Source organism: Callospermophilus lateralis, chromosome X, assembly GCF_048772815.1.
Source record: "Callospermophilus lateralis isolate mCalLat2 chromosome X, mCalLat2.hap1, whole genome shotgun sequence".
NCBI lineage: Eukaryota > Metazoa > Chordata > Mammalia > Rodentia > Sciuridae > Callospermophilus > Callospermophilus lateralis.
Genome location: NC_135325.1, coordinates 120,406,248 through 120,426,975, shown reverse-complemented (window position 1 = coordinate 120,426,975; position 20,728 = coordinate 120,406,248). Strand labels below are relative to the sequence as shown.

The 20,728-nt window shown below is 35.5% G+C and overlaps 1 pseudogene; it reads right to left on the bottom strand.

Moving 5' to 3' along the window:
• LOC143638708 (large ribosomal subunit protein uL29 pseudogene) overlaps positions 1-20,728 on the bottom strand; it is a 189,240-nt pseudogene that overhangs the window by 36,699 nt on the left and 131,813 nt on the right.

Below are 20,728 nucleotides of genomic sequence, written 5' to 3'. Positions count from 1 at the left end.
TCAGGCAAATTACTTCAGAATGCAGTCTTCATTCAAATATTTTGTGGCCTTTAGTGGCCTTTCTGAGGAAATAGAGACCTAAAACGTTGAGGAGGAGCATTTTTGATGATCCAATATTCAAAAGCTTTTCTTTTTCCTATGCTGTTTGGGAAATGCCAAGTTTTTAGAGATTCTGCCCTCATTTACTCTCCTAATTTTCTGTGTGAAAAGTAAAGTACTTCAGCTGCTGTCAAAAGACATCATTTGCATTTGTGCATTGAAAGTCTCAGATTCTTCTATTAGTATTTTCTGAAAAGTGACTATTGACCCAATCTTTTCATTTACTGATCTCTTTATCTAGGGCCCAATTCTTGGACTTATAAATGTCAGAGGGCATTGACCAAAAGAAAATCCACTTTATCAGAGATAATCATCTTTAAGACTCATTAATGAGCTGCTCTGCATATTTCAAGTAACTTTCCCTGCTGACCCATTTCTACCAAACTAACCAGTTGATTGAATAAACAGATTGCTTAATACCAGAACAATTCAGGTTGTAATAAATATATGTCCCATACAGAAAAAGTCCGTGGGAAAATTCAAGAGCTTTTCATCACCTTCTGCTAGATCCTAAACTTGTGCTGCTTTCTCTGTTTAGATGTCTGTTGATAGTCACCTCATTTACTCATGAGCTCTAATGCTAAGCTGAGAGAGCTTTTTCATGTCTCACGCACACTTGCCTTCTGAATTGTCTTTGAGGTCATGTTGATTTTATGTATGCACGATGTTAGTATTGTTCCTTACTTTCCACCTTCACTGTCACTGTACTGGCTCAGACCACCATTATCATTCCTTTGGACTACCACCACAGCTTTCTGATGTCTCCTTGTTCCCAGTTTTGAGCTATTCCTACAGTCTGTTATACAGAGTATTCTTTCTAAACTGAAAATTGGATATCACTGCCTCTCTGCTTAAAGGATTCAAATACTTCCCTATTGTGTAAAACATTTCAAACATCTACAGTCTGGCTCTGACCCACCCTTGGGGTTGTAATTCCTTATATTCTTCCCCCATGCTCTGTACTCCAGCAGTAGGTGAGGTGGCTAAGTACAGTGGGTGGCACAAAAAATTAGGAGTCATAAATCTTGCATGATTTTGGACCTAGGTTATTATTGTTATTTATCAACCATGTGGCTTTTGGTAAATTCGGGGACATCATCCCTGAACTTCTCTGTTCCCATCTGTAATAGTGAGGATAGTGATATCTACCAATGTTTATTGAGAAGACTCAGTAAGATAATGAATACTACAACATATCATGATTATTTTTCAGTGTGATTCCATTCTGATTTATGTAATAAATGTTGTTGATATTCATATTTTTTCAATGTTGTGAGTGCTACAGTAGCCATGATTTTGTCTTCTTATCTCTTGATCCCACATAACACTTAACAGTGTCTTATAGCAAAGAGTGTTGAATTTGAAATGAGAGCTTAACAATTCAATGTCTGAGATTTGTTAACTTTCTGAAGAACAACATGAGGCACCTAGTGAAATGTTCATGTGCATATGTAAATACCATTTTTCTTGCTCATTATTCAAAATGTCATATAGAAGATGATTTATAAACTTGTATTATGTATCCAAAATTCTGCCCATGATGCTCTGTGATCTAGTGGCTTTTCATTTGCATGTGGATCCACTTTGAAAACAGAGCTAACAAGAATGGGTACTCTCATTTTCTCTTCTGCTGCAACTGTTTAATAGCTCTCTGCAGGTGTACCTCCTTTTATGAAATAAATTTATTTGCATACAATTGGCAAATATTTATTGAAAGGGCCAAAATTTAGATACAAACACCTTGTTTTGAATATTTTTTAAAAATTAATGAAGTCTTTAAAAACAAATTTATGTATTTTGAGTGGGTAGCTTGGTTTCATTCATATGATACTTATTTTTTTCAAAGTAGGGCAGCATTCCCATGTGTCTCAAGCACTTAGCTTTGTGCCTGGGGTGTTCTCACCCACACTGATCAGAAATAAAAAAGGAGTTGGTGGTTTGATGAGACTCAGGAAAATAGGTCCAATAGAGGAAGAGTACCTGAGCTGGCTGCTTGGCTATATGCAGAGCTCAAACAACACTTGTCTGATGGATGATCTGGGACTGGAAAGTCTCACTGGAAAGTGATGACTGAGTCCTAATGCATGTCAAAGTTCACATTTGTATATCTCCCTGTCACATGACTTTATTTAATGAGGTTAAGTGAAAATAATGAAATTCTATCTCTAGTCTTATTTAACATGTAACATTAAGAAGTACAACATTGTTATGTAATACTTGAGAAAATGTATGGATGTCAATCAGATCTAACAAAGGAAATAAGCTATACAACCCCCCTTTTTTGTGTTGAGGAATGAATGCAGAGACAGAGACAGGGCACTTATCCACTGAGCCAAATGTCCAGCTGTTTTCTGTTTTTTTTGTTGTTGTTGTTGTTGTTTATTTATTTATTTATTTATTTTTGTGATTAAGACCAGGTCTTGATAACTTGCTTAGGACCTCACTAAGTTGCTAAGTCTGGCTTAGAACTTGTGATCCTCCTTCCTCAGCCTCCCAACCCACTATTATTAAAGGCATGCACCACTACACCCGGCAAGCCACACAATGCTAAATGGTTAAATATTAAAGATAATATTTAGCTCATAAGATCAATTAATAATTTCAGAGCCCATAATGTTTTGACCTTCCAGCATCTCTTGGATAAAAATTGGGACTTGCCAGCATATCAATGAACAAGGTTAGACACTTGCCAAATTTTAAACCATGATCTGCAAACCTCTACCATCATGGAAAGCCACAATAGGAAACATTTGCTACTTTTTAAGCCACACAGATAAGTCACAATTTCAATAACATATGCTTTAGGCACTGCTACTGTCATTGCCTGTGCTAAAATGCAAAATTTGGTTCAATACTAACATTTCCTATTCTAAATGTGAGCCCATCTCACATGTTTACTTCCCTCACAAATCTGTGACTTCCTCAAACCATGAAGGAAAACCATACACATATTTGATAATATTTTAAATGACTTGCAAAGTCTAACATACCATAAATAAAATAAAAAACCCTTTAGAAAAATATTTCTGACATAATAAATGGTTAATAACTCAAATGGGTTAAGAATTTATGCCAATTACTAAGAAAGATAAAGATCATAGTAGGAAAAAATGGACCCAGGATAAGGACTGTGAATTCACAGAGAAGAGGATATATATATATCATCAACAAACATATAAAAATATTTTCAACTACGGAGGAAAATGCCTATTAAAACAATAAAAGGCTATGTTTTCCTACCATGTAAAAGCAGTTACAGCATTAATCCTGATAAGACTGTGGGGCATAGGCATTTCTCATGCATTGTTGGTAGAGGATGAATTGCTACCTTTTGTAGGAAAATAATCTGCCGATGTCTATAACAAGTTAATAGCCAAATAACATTTGGTTTTGTGGGAAGATAATCCACACAAATCAAAGTCCCAGAATAGCACATAGAAGGATGCACATTAAAGCAAAATTAAACAAACAAAATAAAACTACATAAGTGACCTAAATGTCCATCAATAGGGTGGATGGCTGAATAAATTATAGGAGATCTTTGTTATGATATAATGGAGCTATTAATAGCAAGGCATTAAGTCTATATAGAGCTGGGGGACTAGGGGAAGCTTATTAATTTTTTCTTATACATCTCTGTACTGTTTGACTTGTTATAATGAGCAATTATCTTTGCAATTAAAAAATAAAGTAAAAAAGCAGTAATTGTAAAGCTCAGCAATTGTAGGATAACATATGACATGGTATGCTAGCAGCCATTGGGTACCTTGGGGACTCACAGGAGGAGGCACCTAACCTGGTTGTACTTCATTGAGAGAGATTTTCTGGGTGATATGACATCTGAGTTACTCCTGAAGGTTGAGTGGGAGTTAGCTAGAGGGGTGAGGTACAGGGTGTTCTATGGCTCATGAAACAGCATGTATGGAGGCTGAGGGAGACAGAGCTTGAAATCAAGAGACATTTTCAGTTCATAATTGACAGAACTTGTTGATGGATTAGACATGAGAGATTAAAGGAAAAACTGGGGTTCCATGAGGATGCTTATTTGTCCTGAACAGTAGGGTAAGATGAATAAAGAAACTGATTTTAGGATAAATTGTTCAGTTGTGGACAAAGCTTGTAGGGAGGCAATTCAGATAACGCCTGGATTTCTAGAGGGTGATGTGCTTGGTCTGAGACCTGACCTTTGATAATACTATCACCCTTAGGCTTGACTTCGTAACTGTATGGATACCTATGTGGGCCAGTCAGAAAATCTACTCCGCTCTCTACTCTCTGTTCAATGGCTGCAGATGATCTCTGGAGCCCATGCCCCTTGGCTACCCCAAGGCTGGATTCAAGGCCAGAGCTAGCTTTCTGTGGAACCTAAAGTTTACATAATTTGGGGAACTCTCCTTAACACTAAGCTTGCAAAATTATAAATGACTATATATGCTGATTTACAATTAAAAGATAAATTACACCAAATTACATATTTAAAAGTGCAGACAGGGGCTGGGGTTGTGGCTCAGTGGTAGAGCACTTGCCTAGCATGTGTGAGGCACTGGGTTCAATTCTCAGCACCACATAAAAATAAATAAATAAAATAAAGGTATTGCATCCATTTACAACTAAAAATTATTTTTAAAAAGTACAGATAAATCCATACAAATAAAACCATTTATTACAGAATTGCTTAATTATTAATTTTAGTGAATTATCTTTTGTAAAATATTTCCCACTTTTTCACTGAATATACTTTGATTTTATAGTATCATCATCCATGGAAAGATGATATAAGGATGACTGCAGGTTTAGCAGTGAGATTTTACATATGATACCAAGAACACTAACCATGAAAGTAAGAAGAAAAACTAAAGTGGAATTTTATTACCATAAAGACTTATTTTAAAAGACACATGAAGGAAATATTATGAAATACATATTTGATAAAAGGCTTATATCTAAAATAGTTAAGGAACCCTTAACATTTCAACATCAGAAAACCTATATAAAAAGTGGGCAAAAGATCTGGATAGAAATCTCATGAGGATATACACAGATGACAAATAAGCATACAAACAGGTGTTCAGTGTTACATATCTTTAGGGAATTACAAATTAAAACAACCATCTGACACCACTGTACCTATTAAAATGATTAATATCCAAAGCACTGATAATACCAAATGTTGTTAAGGATGTGATACAACAGTAATACTTGTTCACTGCTGGTGGAAATATAAAATGGCACAGTTACTTTGGAAGACAGGTTGACAGTTTCTTACAAAACTTGCATACTCTTATCATATCATCCAGTGCCGCAGTCCGGCTGCAGCAAAATAGCCGGGGGCGGGGGGGGGGGTGTGTGTGTGTGACGAACAACTTGTGTTCATTAATATAGCAGGAGTAGGAGCCGTTTATTGTAGGACAGGAGTGATATTTATACATTCCACACAGCTTATCTAATTAACATAAACTCGATACAGCAGTCAACCAATAAGGAATCTCCACACTTAATGACTCGCTGGGGTTACTTCACAAACCACTCCCTCTGGCATTTTGCCAGGCACCATCCAGACTTGTTTACAGACCTTAACAATCCAGCAATTATTTCCTGTAGTATTTACTCAAATGTGTGGCAAACTTATACCCATACAAAAATTTTCCCATGAATGGTTATGGGAGCATTATTTGTAATTGCCAAAGCTTGGAAACAGCCTTTCATATGTGAATGGATAAACATTATATAAATGTTTATAAATGGATAATGTTTATATATGGATAAACATTGTATCTTATATCCAGATAATGTAATATTGTTCATGATAAAAAGAAATGATTCATAAAGCCTCAAAAAGACATGAAGGAAGATTGAATTCATAGTGAAAGAAGCTGGACTGAAGAGATTACATACCATATTATTCCAAAATATGGAAAAGGCCAAAATGTTCAGATAGTAAAAAGATCAGTGGTTCCAAAGGGCTGGGGCTAAGGGGAAGAGAGGGGAGAACAGGTGAAGCACAGGGGATTTTTTTTTTTAGTTATACATGACAGTAGAAAGTATTTTGGCAGAATATACATACATAAAGTATAACTTATTCTATTAGGTTCACACTCTGTGGTCATACATGATGTGGAATTACCCTGGTCGTGTATACAAATACAAGGCCAGAAAAGTTATAAACAATTAATTCTATTGTCTTTCCTAGTCCCCTCCCCATTCCCTTCCTTTAATTACCCTTTGTTTAGTCAAATCAATTTCTGTTATTCACCTCCCCAACCTGGGTTAGCATCCACAAATCAGAAAGAACATTCGGCCTTTGATTTTTTTGGGATTTGTTTATTTCACTTAGTGTGATATTCTCTAGTTCCATCCACTTACCAGCAAATGTCATAATTTCATTCTTCTATATGGCTGAGTAATATTCCATTATGTATATATACCACATTTTCTTTATCCATTGAAGAACACCTAAGTTGGTTTCATAATTTAGCTATTGAGAATTGAGCTGCCATATACATTGATGTTGCTGTGTCACTGTAGTATGTTGACTTTAAGTCCCTTGGGTACAAATCAAGGCATGGGATAGCTGGGTTAAATGGTGATTCCTTTCCAAGTTTTGTAAGGAATCTCCATATCTCTGATTGGCTGCACCAATTTGCAATCCCACCAGCAATGTATGAGTGTTTCTTTCCGCCCCCCCCCCCCCGGCATTCTTGCCAATATTTATTGTTACTTATATTTTTTATAACTGCCATTCTGAATGGAGTGAGATGGAATGTCAGTGTAGTTTTAATCTGCATTACTCTAATTGCTAGGGAAGTTAAACATTTTTTCATATATTTGTTGGCCACTGGTATTTCTTCTTCTGTGAAGTGCCTGTTCAGTTTCTTTGCCCATTTATTGATTGGGTTATTTATTTTTCTGGAAATTATTACCTTATCTGTGTTACTGGTTGTGAAGATTTTGTCCCTATCTGTAGAATCTCTGTACACATTCTTGATCATTTCCTTTGCTATGAAGCTTTTCAGTTTGATACCATCCCATTTATTGATTCTTGATTTTACTTCTTATGCTTTAGGGGTCTCAATAAGGAATTCAATTTCTAAGCTGACATGATGGAGAGTTGTGCCTACATTTTCTTCTAGTAGGTGCAGCATCTCTGGTCTAATGCCTAAGTCCTTGATCCACTTAGATTTAAGTTAAGCACAGGGGATTTTTTTAGCAGTGAAACTATTTTTATGTTACTATAGTGGTAGATTCATGACATTATGCATTTTAAAAAATCTATAGGATATATAAAAGAAAGGGAATTCAAATATAAACTGTGGGCTTTAGTTAATGTACTACTGTTGGTTTAGCAATTGGAACAGATATACCACATCAATATAAGGTATTATTAATAAGGAAAATTAAGGACAAAGAGGGGGCTAGAGAGAATATGGGAGTTTTCTGTGATTTATGTTCAAATTTTATGTAAACACAAAACTTCTCTAAAAATAGTCAAATCCTGAAAAGATAATTTAATCTTTGCTGTATTATGGTTAATCAAAATTTGAGATAGTGGGGCTGGGATTGTAGTTCAGTGGTAGAATGCTTGCCTCGCATGCATGAAGTACTGGGTTTGATCCTCAGCACCACATAAAAATAAATAAAGATATTGTGTCCATGTACGACTAAAAAAATTGAGATACTCTAATAAGTTCATTGTGGCTAGAACTGAGTGGGCAATACAGAAGATATGTGTGGTGAGGTGATTGAGGACCAGATTATATAGGGATTTCCAAGGACATTGACTTACATACTGAGTGAAAGTAGTATATATGGGAAGTTTTAGAGAAGAAAAATAACATGTCCTGGCTTATTTTAAAAAACAGTAAAAGGAGTCTGGTTTAGTCTATGTTGAAATTATAGAGTGGAAGGTGTGGGGAAAGTGCTAGGGAAGCTCAGAGGAGAATGCTGTAGTTCAGGGGATGGGGATTGGAGGGAGGGCCACAGAAGACCCAGTTTTCTTACAACTAAACCCAAAGGGAATACATTATAATATACTCACAATTTGGAATGTGATTTCATTTTATCATCCTCAGGTAAGCTTTAGTTTACCAGGGACTTTAATTGAATCCCCTGGCCTGGAGCACTTTTCCTGTTTGCCACTAGATGGCATTTGTGAATACCTTTCATTTCAAGAACAGTTACTCCAAAAGTATTTACACTAGATGGCGCTCAAGCCATTTCCCCCTGAAGCTGGCTTGCTCCCAGGATTTGTTGCTACCAAACACTAGTTACTTCTTGAGCACTAAGATCTCTGAGAAATCCATCAATACCCAGTTCTGGCCAAACAATCAATTCTATTATGACTACTTTTGTGTGCAGTGTCAAATTATACATGCCCAGTGTAGTGATTCGGAGGCAAATTCTTAATGCAGTTTAGACCAAAAAGAGCTATAGTTTATAGTCTACTGATGTCTCCCAGCAGGAGGATGAAGCAGAAATCATCCTCACTCTCCCTTTTGACATGAGATGGGAGATCCATGCCGTGTCTGCAATGCAAGTGTCTTTTTTATCCCCCCACTTAGGTCAGCTCTGTGACCTTAAGGTAGCTAGCTACCTGCTTTCACGTAGTTAAACATATGCTTGATTAAATATCTTTTAAAGCTAGGAAACCAAACCATGATTCCATTGCTTTAGCTAACATTCATCTTTTTGGTTTTCAGGGATGGTCATTTCTTTCTTAATAAATTATAAGCCTCTGGCATTCTCTCTTCTTCATGTTTAATTCTAACTGTATTAGCCTTCTCTAGTTAAAATACACAACTACAAGTGATTCTTGCTGTAGAAATGCATTTTCTTTTCACTGTTTGTATTTCAAAGTTTAACCACAAAATTTCTTAACCAATCTGGAGGGATAACTTCCTCATCATTTTGTCTCGTCCAGATTTGCAAAGGGGTTATTTTGTGTATATTTAATTAACAAAAATTATATATATATATATATATATATTTTCAAGGCACACAATGTGATGATTCATTATATGCACAAATTGTGTGTCTTTGGACTTGAAACAATATTTATTTGAGTCTAACTTTCCTCACCCATAAAGTGAGAGAATACTTATAAAATATTAGCAAGTGTACTCTGCTCATTCCCATCCAAATAGAACTTAAGCTGATAATATCTTTCAGTTTTTATTTTATGTTTTTGTTTTATTTTCTTTAAGACCCAACTATAAACCTGAAGTAACTCTACAGGGACCTCATCTTCTACGTTTGAGAAACAGAGTCTAGTCTTTGTTTTGAGAAAAACCAACATTCTAAAGTATACAATGAGTATAAAATTCTCTCCCACATTCATATTCCCCCCTCCACACACTCTTCTTTGTAAAAAGAAGAGATCTATGTGATTATAACCTCTTGGCTTTGAAGAGTTTCCAAAGTGTATTCCTTATTCCTAACTCATTTTATCCTCCCTAAATCTGGCATGAAATAAGGCATGCTGCCATTACAATTCAGGTTTGACAGATGAAGTTTGTGAGCTTTGTAAAGCTAAAGGGCCTAGCTCAAGGTCAGGAAGTTTATTGGTGGGGGAGCAGGGACACAAGCTCGGATATCAGGAAATGCCATGACACTGGGGACTTACCTGACTAATGATATCTATTGGGGTTAACTGTATACAGTGTCTTGCAACATTTACATATTTTCAAGCATTTGACCTATATGACAGAGAAAGGAAAAACTAATTATATAAGGTCACAAAGAACTGCATAAACAGAAAATTGAGGAAAGAATGAAGTCACAGTCACTTCTGTCCATATTGGTATCAAAACCTCCTGTTTAGTTAATAGCCAATTCCTTAAAATGTGGAAATTTTGTTCTTCTAAAAAGGGTAAAATATATTTCTAAATGTTGTGTCATTTATTAAAATCCTAGGTATACAAAGAAATGTTTATGCTGAAAAGACAAAGCTCCTCCTTCATGTTGAGCAAATGGGAATCCTTTGATTCAATTCAAACTTTCTATTCTAGGTATTGTTGCATGTTATTTTTAGGGAATAAAAATGGAAAACATTCGGAGCTTTTAAATACCACCCTTCTCTTTCTCAGTTTGCTTGCTTATTAATAATACAGTTTGAATGGATTCTTGCTTTGACATGGAAGTTTATTTTTAAAAGAAGCGTGGATAATATGTTACTATAGCAATAATTTCTCACTCTGAAGCTATTTAATCTTAAAAAAAAACCATAAAACTGAGTGTCAAGGTGGTCCATATTTAGAATGAATGCAGCACTTGACTATATCAATAATTAAGGTGTTCATGATGAAAAGAATTAGGGTTTTTGGTTTTTGCATTTTTTTAATCTTTATACAGCATCACTCACCTGTTAGGCCCTCTCAGCATGGGAGAAACATTTGTAGGTAATGTCAGTCTAGATACTGATGCTGCTGGAAACGTGTGGAAGTGGTTGGTTGTGTGACAATGTGTGACAACCATATGTATTTGTACACTGAGACCCTATGGAACAGCACCAAGATGTCATGTTTCATATTCTAATATAAATATGCATCAGAAAATGAAACAATAAGTTTATGGCAAAAAACTCTTCTAGGCCAATTGCTTTATCTCTGGTTTAGCATCTGAGAAAGGATTATCTTTTGTTATTAATGTACATTGTCCTGCTGGGACATGGTTTTGGGGGAGCAACCATTCTTGTGAGGGGCAGTGTGTATAGTTCAGCATAGCTGCCCCTAGGTGGTGTTTAGATACAGAACCAGTTTACCAGTGCCCTGTCTGGCATGATTACCACAAAAGAAGAAGGGAATAGAAAGAAGGTAATAGAAACCAGACAGTAATCACATCATGAAGGCTGCATTCTTAAGACTGCCTCAAAATCTAATCACTTCCAAAGGCCCTACCTCCAGATACTAAATCATTGGTTATCACAGATTCAACAGATGAATTTTGAAGGTGATACAATTAAATTCATAGAACTCACCCACCTTTTCCATCTTTCTCTTCTCTAGCTATGCTGAAATTATTTTAATTCCTCAGTCATGCTCTTTTTTGTTTGTTTAGGGGTCTTGAAATATGGTGACTCCTTCACCTGAAATCCAGGGAAAGATTGTCTCCCTCTGTGTTGACAACTAATTCCTATTTATCATTGTATTTGAGATGAAGATCACTTCCTCAAAGACATTTTCCCTAAATTCCAGACTAGATGAAAATTTCATAGCATCCTTTGGGCCCACCACATAAAATTTTTGACAATTGAGATTGCTTATTCTGTGACTCTTAGGTTACACTATATGTTCAATGATGGCAGGAATATGTTTTGTTTACCACACATTTATAGTGTCTAGCTCAGCGTGATCACTTAAATTTTTGCTAAATTAGTGAGTGAATGAATTACAGGCAGCTTTGCCAATATAAAATCAAGTTGTTTTTGTTTGTTTGTTTAGGCCCCAAAGCCTTTTTTGAGACAAGCCCTCCTCTGGAGCTTGCAGGGTTCATATTTAATGTGATACTGAGTGCCTCCTGAAATAGCATAAAGAATGCCACTAATTTTTATCACAGGTCAAAATGTACCCATACAAATACCTGCTATTTTCTTCAGATTGTCTCTTTGAGAAAATCTTTAGATACTGGGACAAATTTTGCCCCTGAATGAAAGTTTTCTGTTTTGGAAATTGTTGAAAGTTATTTAGGAACCTTGAATTGAATTCATTCATTGATTCAACAAATTCCATTTCTTCTCTGAAATAAGGTGTAACTAGTAAATAATAGGGTCAATTTTCTGTGTGACTCATAAACTGACTCAGGAAGCAATTTCAAAAGTAACAACTTTAATGAAAGTCATGGACATTTATTTTGCCTATTTTTGAAGCCACTATACAACTCAGACTTGTTGACTTAATTTGTGAAAAAGTCAAGGAAGGGTTGAAATAGTATCCATGTCACTCAATTATCTCATGCTTTGGGTTGCAATTTTTTCACAAAAAGTAACATCTGGCCCTATCAGCACACCTGACGTCAGCAATAAAGCTTGTTTACTCCTATCTAGCCTTGATCTATGGCCCTGGTTATCTGTTTTATTCATTTCCGGAACCATGCCATGCCTTACTTGCTAAGATTTCCTCCTGGCATCTAAAGGTGGGTACATTGTGGTGTCTATTTTACTCTGTTAGACCCCATTAGGGTGTTCTGTTAATGCAATTTTGTTTAATTCATATTTGTTGAGCACAATGACAAGTCTTTTCCTAAGCACTGAGATGAACAAGGTTTGCAATTTATAAGAAAATAACAGCAAAGTTAACAGCTAATATGAAATCTGGATAGACCATTAAATAATTCCTTTAAACTATTGTGACTAGCATAACATTTCATGTACTTAAAAGATTCAAAGAAGGAAGGCTACAGGAAGGAACTACTTCCCCTATGGATTTCATTCCATAATGTATACATGTGCTATAATAGATCATGGTAGTGACCAATGAGAGGTAGGGCACCATGTTGTCCTGAACTGAAAGAAACAGCAGTTGTCTAAAGCCTGTCATGTCACCTTAAATTGATTGCTATTTCCTATACTTCATCATGGTGTTCAGGGACTGTGTTAGCTCCCTATAGCTATAGTAACTGATTACCACAAACGGTGGTTTGAAAGAGCACACATTTATTACCTTGGAGTTCTAGAAGTCAGAAATCTAAAATCAAGGAATCAGTACTGCTATGTTCTTTCTAAACACTTCAGGGGAGAATTTACTTTCTTGCCCTTTTCAGCTTCTGGAGACTGCCTACATTCCTTGGCTAGTAACCCATTCTTTACATCGCTCCTACCTCCTGATTCTGTCATCGCATCGCCTGCTACTGTGATTTTCTTGCCTCCCACTGATGAGAAACCTTATTGACTATACTGGGTTCACCTGGAAATCCAGGCAAATATCTTCATCTCAAGGTCCTTAATTTAATTGTATCTGCAAAATCCCCTTTGCCTTATAAGGTTATATCCAGGTTCCATAGGTCATAATGTGGACATCTTTGGGGGACCATTATTCTATCTACCACAGGGACGAGGGCAGTGAGACAAGTAGATACATACAGAAACAGCACAAAGAGAATATGATGCTATGCCAATATTGCTTCAGCTCACCAACCAACTGAAGCAAAACCACTGGCAAGGACTTCCAAATATTTGCTCTGACTTGTCATTTTTATTTCCAAATGACCTACTTCTTTGAAATGTATGTCATAAGCTCATACTGTCCACTATATCTCCTTGTTGATATTATCTACCCACATCCTTATTATCATCACTCCTTAAGATTATACTACCTGGTTCACTTTGTTCCTCTCTACTATTATTTTTAATGACATGGCCTATCTAACACACTGCCTTCCTGTTGCATAAACTTTTTTCTTTTCAATACTCATTTTTCTTAAGCCCAAGCAGCCACACAATACCTTGTCATAATTCTGAAATTCTACTGTCAATTCATCCCTTTAGTCACTTCCTCTTTTCCTATTTTGCTTCCTTACTGCAATACTTGAACTAATACCTTCAATATACCCTTTACCTTCTTTATTCAGTTCTGACCTTTTTTCTGTTTATCCATTATATTTTATATCCATATTTATATACTTTATTCATTTAATAAATTTTAATTGAGAAATTAATCAGTCAGAGATACAACAGTGAGAAAAATGTGGGTTTTGCCTCCATAAAACTACTTGCACTTCAGTTAAAATGTACTCGCTGCTATATAATTGCCCTTAATTTTTATAGTACCTCTGAAATTTCAATTTCAAATCCCTTCTATAATTGAGATATCCTATTCATTAAGTTCACTCTCACTACTTTTTTCTTCATTTACATCTCTTTGCTCATCAAACCTCTTCTTTTCACTAACACTTAGCTGATGGCCTTACTTCATCTTCATTAAAGAGAGATAGAAGTCTAGCTTGAAAGTGCCCATCTTTCTTCTACCATGTTTTGAAACCTTCCTACATCTGTACCTATATTCTCTGCTTTTCCACCCATTTGAATGAAAGGAGTGTCCTTGTTCTTATCAAAGATGAAACACTTTTCTTATGCCCTGGATCTACTATTATTTTGCCTAGTAAGGACTTCATCAATTGTTTCTCGTTTCTTGTATCACCACTTTCTACTGCATCATCCCATGAGCATACAAATATGTTGTAGTATTTTCTGTTTTAAAATAAGTAAACAACAAAAACCTACCATGGTTACATATACTCTTACAGTTGCTGCCTGATTTTTAGACTCTACTTCACCTCAAGATGTCTTGATGTAGTCTTCCCAATATCAAACTAAAAAGCTTTTGCACTCCCAAGGAAATAACCATCAAAATGCAAAGATAACCTCTAGAATAGGAGAAAATATTTGACATACCATATATCTGGTAATGGGTTAATATCCACAATAAATAAGGGACCTCTCCAACTCAATAACATATTAAGCAAAAAATAAATAGCAATACCAAATAACCCAATTAAAAACAGGTGAAGGACTTGAATTGGCATTTCTCAAAATAAGATATACAAATGGACAATAGGTAAAACAAAAAGAATCTCAATATCACTAATTTTCAGGAACAAACAAATACACAATGATATATCATCACATGTCTGTTAGAATGACTATTATCAAAGACAAGAGATTAGAATCTGTTGATGGGATTTTGGAGAAATTGGCATCTTTGTCACTGTTTCTTGGAAAAGAAAATGTCTGGCTGCTAAGTTAACCAGTATGGATGTTCTTCAAAAAATTAAAAATACAACAACCATGTGATTCAGTATCTCTACATTCAAGTATATATATCTAAAGAGATTGAAATAGGCATCTTGAAGAAATATCCACATTCTCATGTTTATTGCAACAGTATTGACAAAAACCAAGACATGTAAGCAACCTCATCTCCTCCCACAAACAAATAGTTTAAGAAAATGTGGTATATATCTGCAATGGAATTTTTTAAAAGGAAGGAAATCCTGCTCCTAGAAGCAACTTGGATGAACCTGGAGGACATTATGATAAGTGAAATAAGCCAGTAATAGGAAGACTAACACTATATGACTTGACTTCACTTCTAATGTAGTCATGCTTCATAGAAACAAAGAGTGCAATCTGTCAGGGGCAAGAGGAGGTATTAATCAAAGGGCACAAAGTTTCAGTTATTTAGGACAAACAAGTCCTATAAAATTTAAACATTCTGTCTTCAGTTAACAATATTGTACTAATGCATACCAAAAAGTTGCTAAGTGTATAGATCTTAAGTGTTCTTGATACACACACACACACACACAAAAAAAAAAAAAAAAAAAAAAAAAAAAACCAATAACAACAACAAAGAAGAGAGAAAACTTTTAGAAGTGATGGATATGTTAGTGACATGGATTACTGTGTATATTTATTTCCAAACTCATCAAAGTATATACATTATGTAGAGGTTTTTATGTCGATCATACTTCAATAAAATGATTTAAAATGTTTTACGTGGCAAAAAAATGCTTTAAAAAAAGTAGCGTAATTTATGAGATACTATTTTCTCATCTCCAATTTACTCATCTTACCATTATTTGATTTTTGTGAAAATGTATACTCTTGTCATGACCAATATTTGTGTCAGCAAATGTGATGAATACTGCATATAATGAAACACTTTATATACGTACTTGCATGTTTCAATTTTATGTCAATCTTAATATGTTCAAAATGGAACTCTGATCCCTGGTTCCATAGTTGCTATTTACCTAGTCTTTACTCTTGAAATATTATTTCATCACCAAATTGACTACAATCCTACATATTGAAAACATGTATCTATCTACTTCTTTCTATCCCAACTCCTTTTAGCCTAGTCTCTGCTTTCCCTGCTGCCACTATTGCTTCACTATTATTCACCCTCCACTTAACAGCCAGTGTTGTTTCAAAATCATTCAGACTTTCCCCCTATTTTCCTTTGGCTTATATTAAGTGTTGCAAACTCACCTGCTTGTCCAGGCCAGGCAGATAAGTGAGTGAAGTAAACTTTTTTTCTTTAAAACCAAGGAAACGAAAACAGTTCCAGAAAACTAAATCAAACTTTAAAAATTTTTTGCTGATTAAAAGCATAGACATGTAAATTAATAATATATGTACCATAGACTATTTAAACCTGCAAGATTCAGTTATCCTGCTTTTGGTTTTATTTTATAGATTTGTCTATGGATCATTATCTCTACAAAAAAGGAGGACTATGGTGATGGTAAATGGCAACACACTGTTAGGCTCATTGTGGGGAATACAACAAGCAGGCACAGGCACAGTGTCTTAAGGAGACTACATGCACATAGTAACTGTCTATAGATTTATTGTTCCCTTTTCATACTAAATTTTTCCACTTAGCAATATGCATTTAATACTCTATAAATTTCCATGAATGTAGACTATATCTCCATATATTTAGCTTTTAAATTTCTTTCATCAGAATTTTCCAGTTTTCCTCATCTAGATGTTACACATATTTTATTAGGAATATATCTAAGTATTTCATTTTCAGTATCAATATTGGTTTATTATTCATTTAAAAAGACATTATCACAGTAAGGGGAACTATGTACAGAAGAGAAGTAGGATTAGAAGGGAAGAAGTAGGATTCTTATTATAGTTCCGTATGACCCTATACAAAAGTTTAAAAGATTTTAAGACCCCAATAATTTAGAATTTGCTGTGGAGTTAAAAGATGATTTTTGTGTCAAACAATTGCATTTTAATGTCATTATGACTATCCATATATATACAAGAAAAAATGTGGTCTTCAATAAGGATGGACTTGCTACCTATACTGTGAAGAAGTACCTGACGAGATTGTCACTGATGGATGAAAAAAATCCCAAATAAAGAACACTAAGAAAAAGTATTTATCTTAATGTTGTAGGGCAGGATGGTGCTATGCCAAAGTTTAATATTAAAGGCCAGTTTTGTGATCTTATGTAAATCTCTTAACTTACCTGAGCAAAGTTCTTAAGTATAAATTAGGGATTAACTAATGAATTCTAATCTTTTCTTATCTCCCAAGCATAGCAATAATAGAAGAATGGATTTAAGATCTGAAAAAATATAAGCATCTATTTGAGCTATAAAAAATGTTCACTTATAGTTAGTATTCTTCCTTTATTCCACATGAGATACTTTCAGATAATTACAATAGATCTTAAAAAGAGTAGCACTCAGCATGAGTTCCTGTCATATTAAAGTCAGGAAATTCATCAAAGATCAGGAAACTCATCTATGATTAGGGCAAATGAAAAACAGAATAGAATCTTTGTCCACGGTTCTGCCCTTCCTTTTTCTTTTGTCTTCTTCTCAGCTTCTTTTCTTCCCTTCCTTCATCCTTCCCTTCTTTCCTTCCATTATTTCTCCTTTCATACTGATGGCTGGACTTCACTGCCTGAAGTTCTGATTTAATTGTTTGGAGGATAGGGAAAAAGAAATCATTCTAATAAATTATTACAGATAATTCTTGTGTGTAGGTAGGATGGAGATCCCGTGGGCTAGACTGAGCAGTCTGAATTTTCAATGGGCTACATCAGTTGACTAGTTTCCGTGGGTTACATGATTGGGTAACAAGAACAGGATGCAGGTCTCAACAGGGAAATTCCCTGAAGTTACTGTAGTTCCATTAATGTCTGCCTAAACTCAACTGTGATCTTAATGAGTCCTGGCTGAGCCTCTTCATTTTTATTGCTTTATATTCCAAACACATAAGAAATTATCAGGTAAGAGTTGCATGGAAAAAAAACTCAGGGAAAAAAAAAGGTGTTGTCAAATTGAACATGGTGGCCTGCTGTTGCTTGGATGACTTGAGTTTGAGAATGAAACCACCTGCAGACATCTGAAGGCATTATGATAAAATCTTACTCTATCATAGCATTGTACCTTCTTGTTCAAATATTTTCTTAAAAACTATTTAGCCAAGGATTGGCTTTGTCTTCTATCTTTTTTGTTGGGGGCGGGGGAGTACCCGGGAATAAACCCAGAGGCACTTGACCACTGAGTCACATCCCCAGCCCTATTTTGTATTTTATTTCAAGCTACTTAGTACCTTATTTTGGCTGAAGCTGGCTTTGAACTCTCAATCCTCCTGCCTCAGCCTTCTGAGCCGTTGGGATGACAGGCTGAAGCCACATGTCTAGCTGTTTTCTATCTTAATCCATGAGGACAGTGAGGCCCAGGAAAGGTCATGAAAACCTAGTCTGTGTTCTTTTGCTCAGTCTTCACTATTTTGTGTCCAGGAAATGTCTAATAGGAATACCAATCAAACTTTCTATTAATTAGAAATTTTGAGTACTCAAAAAAAGAGATGATAGGTTATGGCCAGGCCATATGCTATAAACAGCAGAATAAACCAAACAGACTTTTTAATCAGGATATGTTTTTGCAGTTGTGAGGTGTCCACCTGGGCTTGTTTCCTTTGTATTCATGAGTTCCTTCATTACCATTGACACAACAAACACATATACACATATATGTTCTGTGGCTTCCCCACAACCATTAGACCCATCAGAATTCCCAATAAATCCTGACAAGAAAGGAGATTCTACACTTCAGTATCCTTTACGTCCTATCTTGTCCATTTCTGAAGCATTCTGATAAAGGTAGTTTTCCTTTAAAAAGTAGCCTTAGAGATGCAGTAAAAAGTCTATTTTCAGGTCTTCCTCTAACTCCCCTGTTTGTCTTTACTGCTAAGCACAATTAGGTTATGAAAGCTCTGAATCAAACACCTTACCTTCCATGTCTTGGTCATGCTTAAGGCTTTTTTGGCAATCCCTTTCCTGGGGAACTTATCTACCTTTCTCATCCAGGCCTTCTGGCTGGGAAACTGCATGTTGTTATAAGTCAGATCTCTTACTGGGGGATGTGTGAGCATAGACTATTCCATGAATTTCCTACTTTAGTCTCTATTCTTCATAAGAATGGAAAGTGTAGAATTGGCTAATTTGAGCATTTTGACAGAGCCTGCTGCAAGACATGCACCCTGACTCTTCACTCACATTGCCTTAATCTGTTGCCTGACTTTCCTCATTTCATTAGCTGTGTTGGTGCTATTCAGCTTTTCTAAGCTATGTGCATGATCCTGGGGAAGCACTAGCTTACTTGGGATAACTAATGTTATCCAGAAGCTCAAGCATACACCTTGAATTTCCTATACTAATTTGGCTTCCTGGAAAGCTATATTAGCAAGTTTGAACATTTTAGACCTTTGTTTTTTTTCCTTACAAATATTTTATTGGTACGTTATAATTGTGCCGTATTTGCCCACAAGCATAAAATAATTTGATTAAACTCATTTCCTAGTACTTTCCCCTTTCTATCCTTAACTCCAATCTGCTTGTTCTATTCTACTGATTTACCTCCTATTATTATTCTGATTATTTCAATTAGTATAATTATATACATATAAGTCTATATTCATTGTCATATAGCCTAATTTGGTAGATTTGCACTTCCCTATGCCCCTCCTTCCTTCCCACTTAATCCCCTCCTTCTACTCTGTGGATCTCCCTTCTGTTTTTGTGAGATGCCCTTTATTCCTTTATTTATTTATTCCTTTCTTTTTTTCTCTACCTTCCACACTTGAGAAAAAAAATTGTCATTCTCTTGACTTTCTAAGTCTGACTTATTTCACTTAGTATGATATTCTAAAGTTCTATTCATTGATCAGCAAATGACATTCTTCTTTGTGGCAGAGTAAAACTCCAGTGTGCATGGCTGATCACATAACGTGGCTATTGGAAATTGTGCCACAGTAAACATTGGTATGCATGTATCACTACAGTAGGCTGACTTTAGTTCTTTTGGATAAATACCAAGAAATGGGAGAGCTGAGCCATATGGTGGTTGCATGCCTATTCTTTTCAGGAATCTCCATACTGCTTTCCAAAATGGTTGTACAAATTTGCAGTTGCACCAACAACACATAAGTTGACATTTTCCCCTACATCATCTGTAGTATTCATTGTTACTCATATTCTTGATATCTGCCATTCTAACTGGAGTGAGATAGAATCTCAGTATAGTTTTGATTTGCATTTTCCTGATTACTAATGATGTCAAACGTTTTTTCATATATTTATTGGCCATTTGTATTTCTTCTTTTGAGAAAAATCTATATATTTCATTTGCCCATTGTTTTAGTTAGCTTTTTCATTGCTGCAATCAAAAGACCTAACAAGAAAAATTGTAGCAGGAAAAGTTTACTTGGGGGAACACAGTTTCAGAGGTCTCAATACATAGATGGTTGGCTCCATTCCTTGAGACCTGGTGTGAGGCATGACATCATGGCAGAAGAGTGTGATGGAGGAAAGCAGCTCAGGACATGACACCAGGAAGAAGAGAAAGAGACTACTCTCACCTTGAACAAAATATAAACCCAAAGGCAAGTCCCTAATGACCTATGTCCTCTAGCCACACCCTACCAGCCTTCAGTTACCATTCAGATCATTCTTTTCACAGGATTAATGCACTGATTGGTTTACGGCTTTCATAACTCAATCATTTCACCTATAAACTCTCATGCATTTTCTCACACATGAGTGTTTGGAGAATATCTTACATATAAACCATAAGACCCATTTATTGAGTGGATTATTCATG